Genomic DNA, 4,060 nt, shown 5'->3' with positions numbered 1-4,060 from the left:
ATCTGCCAATTCCTTTTATTCTGCTCCATGCCCTAGAAAACAGGCAAATCATATTTGATAGACAACGAAAATAGGACATGGAGAAAGTATGTGACACCACTAAAACCAAATGGCTAGTCAGACAATATTTGGACCTAGACTCTCATCTTTCAGCCAAGTTGATAATATCTCAAGCATGAATCGAAAGAAGGGTATGGATGCAGGGCAAAGAACTATGTCTCTAGAAAAGCTGAAGCAAAGTAAGGAATAGAAACATTATAACCAGCACAGTTACATCTCAAGTTGGGCCTGGGGGCTGATGATTTCAGTGAACACAGAAGTTTTGGCATGTTGATTATGTATGAGAAATTAAAATCAGAATCAGGGAGTAGGGCAGCACTACTCATCTTTGAGTACTTGTTAAGGCTATACATTTCTTAAGAGTGAACTCTACTTATGGATATGCTGGTGTTCCAAGAATTATTTAAGTATATATTTTCTTCTCCAAATGAGGCTCTAGAAAAGTTGACATTAGAGAATTTTTTTTTATCCTTGTATTATGTAGTACCAGGGAAGTTCATCTGAAGAGAAACAACATCTACATAGGGATAGCTTTGAAGAAAACTTTGTTGTTACTCATAAGGGGAAGAGAAAAGATGCCAACAGAAAACAATTTCAATGTTTGTCCTTCATGCCTCAGTGGTGTGTAAACACAGTGTGTATGTGGGAGTGGGAGGCATCTATGATATAATTGGAGACTTAGTGCCCCATATGGCTCAAACTCACAAAGTTTTAGAAGAGCATAGGAGATTGCTGTGTTATCTATAGGAGTATAGCTGGAACCAAGGGAGTGAAGGTATTTTTAAATTGCCTAATAAGAACTGAGGAACAAAAGACAAGCTATAGGGAATTTAACAACCCTGGACCATCAAGCAAAAAGCTGGGAGGCAAAGGGAATGAGGGCAGTATGGGGAAAGGGCTAGTAATACATTTATAAGTCATATGGGCATTTAGGTAGCACAATGGATAGAGTGCTAGGCCTATAGTCAGGAAGAACTGAATTCAAATCTGGCCTTGGACACTTACTAGTTGTGTGTCCCCAAACAAGTCACTGAACCCTGTTTGCCTCAATTTCCTCATCTGTAAAATTAGCTGGAGAATGAAATGCAAACTACTCAAGTATCTTTGCCAAGAAAACCCCAAATGGGATCATGAAGAGTTTGAGATGACTGGACAACAACAACACAAGTGATCTATGGATCCTATGGGATGGGGCATACCAGTCAAATTGATTTTCACTGGATCACATGTCACCAGTACTTAGCACAGCATGAGGTGCTTGATTGGTATTTAATATGTTTGTCCAATTGAATTGTTGAAATGATCCTCTCTCTGTGTGTGTGTGTGTGTGTGTGTGTGTGTGTGTGTGTGTCTTGAATCTGAGTAGGTGTCTGCTAAAGTCACTTCCTTCTCTGGTCTCTCCCTAGGTTTCCTCATTCTTGAGATGGGGGAAATAAGAATAATTGCCTCGCAGGATTATTGTGAGGGATTCATAATCTGGAATTGGTGGGTTTGTTTTTGGTGAGGCAATTGGGGTTAAGTGACTTCGCCAGGGTCACACAGCTAGTAAATGTTAAGTGTCTGAAGCCCAGATTTGAAGTCAGGTCCTCTTGAATCCAGGGCTGGTGCTCTATCCACTGCACCACCTAGCTGCCCCAGGGTTTGTTTTTAAAAGTATATTTATTACTAGATTTCTAAACTATACTTCAATTTCCTTGAAGGCATGGATTATCTTTGATCTCTTTATTTTTTTTTTTGGAGGGGGGTGGAGAGGGTGGTACCTCCAGTGCTTAGCAAAGTATCTAGCACATGATAGGTACTTAATAAGTCTTTATTGACTGAACTGCTGTCCTTTGGACATTAAACATTTTGGGTGATATTAAGTATACATGCGTAGGTATTATTATGCCCATTTTACAAATGAGGACCCTAAACCTCAGAGATTGCCCATGATCAAAAAGTTCAAAGTGTTAGGAGCAGGACAGTTAGGTGGTACAGTGGATAGAGCACTGGCCCTAGATTCAGGAGGACCTGAGTTCAAATCCAGCCTCAGACACTTGACACTTATTAGTTGTATGACCCTGGGCAAGTCACTTAACCCTCATTGCCTCATTAAAAAAAAATGTGTTGAGAGCAGGATTCACATGTAGTCTCTCCCAGCTCCATTGTTCTTTCCTTTCTAATACCCTGAATAGTTTTTTGTTTCTTTGTTTGATTTGGTTTTGTTGGCTGAGAGTCTTAATATTTTAGGTCTTGAAAAATAACTTAAATTAGAAAACAAACAATTGTAGAAACAAGATACATACACTGATATTTATTTTTTTTTTGTTCTAGCTAAAAAAAAGTCATGGGTCTTCCCTTTCTCTAAAAGTGTCCAATTTTTATTAAAAGGCGTTGTAATGAATATAGAATCATAGACTTAGAACTGGAAGAGAACTCAGACATTCTCTAGTCCAAACCCCTCATTTTTCAGATAAGGAAATAGGCCTAGGGAGATTAAGTGAGATAGTGAGCATCAGAGACAGAAATGGAATCCAGGTCCTCAAAGTCTAAAACAAGCTCCTTTTATGGCTTTATAAATTTATATATATATACACACACACACACACATCTATATATATATATTACAAATATACTTTCAAAAATTACACACACATGTGTAATGCATACATACAAACACACGTGTGTGTGTATATATATTATATATATATATCCATGTGTCAAGATAATGGAATGTGATGGATGAGATGTGGCAGATACTCAGGAGCCCACCTGAGTGGATTACTGGCTGATTTGACTGGATTAATAGTTGACTAGATTCTAAGCACGTCTGGCTGGTACTTGAGAGTACTTAAGAAAGCATGGCTCTCAGAATCTAAAAAACCTTTGAACTTCCTGCCCAATCAACCAACCAGCTTGAAGAACCTCCCCATTCTGGGAGGGGAGAGGAAGGAGGAAAGGGAAGCCTGTGCAAAGAGCGCTGTCTTTTTGGTTCCTGACTTGGTGGTGACAGCAGGGAAAGACAGAGAGGAGCTGAGGAAAGATAGGATTGCAAGGTTGTAAGAATTCTGTTCTCAGTCTTTCACTTTCTATATTTCAATAAACCATTAAAAATCTAAACTCATTTTATCAGTGATTTTAGTCAGTTTCCCCCCAAATTGGGGGAACAGATTAGAACCCTCATTTAGAATTTTAAATTACACACATGTATATGCATAAATATTTAATATATATTGAAAGTATATCTATTTCTCTATCTATCTATCTATCTATCTATCTATCTATCTATCTATCTATCTATCTATCTATCTATCTACCTAAAGAAAGAGACAGCCTGAAGATAACTCAGGAAAGAAAGAGAAGAGTAGAAGTCTGTATTATAGCTTTCATTCTAGCATTAAATTGTTGTGTGGCCCTGAGCTTTAAGTATTAATTATTTCTGCACCACTGATTCACTGTGAGACCCTAAGCAAATCATTTAACCTCTCTGTGCCCTTATTACCTCTACTGTAAAATATGTTTGATGATAATGAGCTACCTTAGAAAACAGCTGTAAGAAGTATGTGCACACATAATGAAACATACTGAGAAATTAAAATTCTAGATCAATGCAAAATAATAGCTGTTCTAAGTAGGCTGAAACACTTACATAGCCAGGTTTCCACTGTCTTAATAAAAAAAATGTTAGGAGGGGGAATGAGTTCTTTAAACCTCAATTATTTTGAAATCACCTCCCACTAAAGTGTCATTATTGTTCTCCTGATAACATTCAACCTTAGCCTTACCTACAGCCCTTAAATAAGCAGAAGATGTAAGACTACAGAGGTAACCAGAGGTTCCTTAAAATTTGGCTTTTTTTTTTCTATCTGACAATATATTTCACCCTTGCTTCAGAACCTGTTGGCCCAGACTTCCTTTCTGACATTTGTCTGAAGATTTTAGAAGCTCTTTCTTCCTTCTCCTGTCTCATCCTCTAACACTAAACCCTTGATCTTTTGACTTTCCAGTTCCCCAGAAGATG

The sequence above is a fragment of the Dromiciops gliroides genome, chromosome 6 (genome assembly GCF_019393635.1).
Source record: "Dromiciops gliroides isolate mDroGli1 chromosome 6, mDroGli1.pri, whole genome shotgun sequence".
Lineage (NCBI taxonomy): Eukaryota > Metazoa > Chordata > Mammalia > Microbiotheria > Microbiotheriidae > Dromiciops > Dromiciops gliroides.
Note: the sequence above shows the minus strand (reverse complement) of the source record.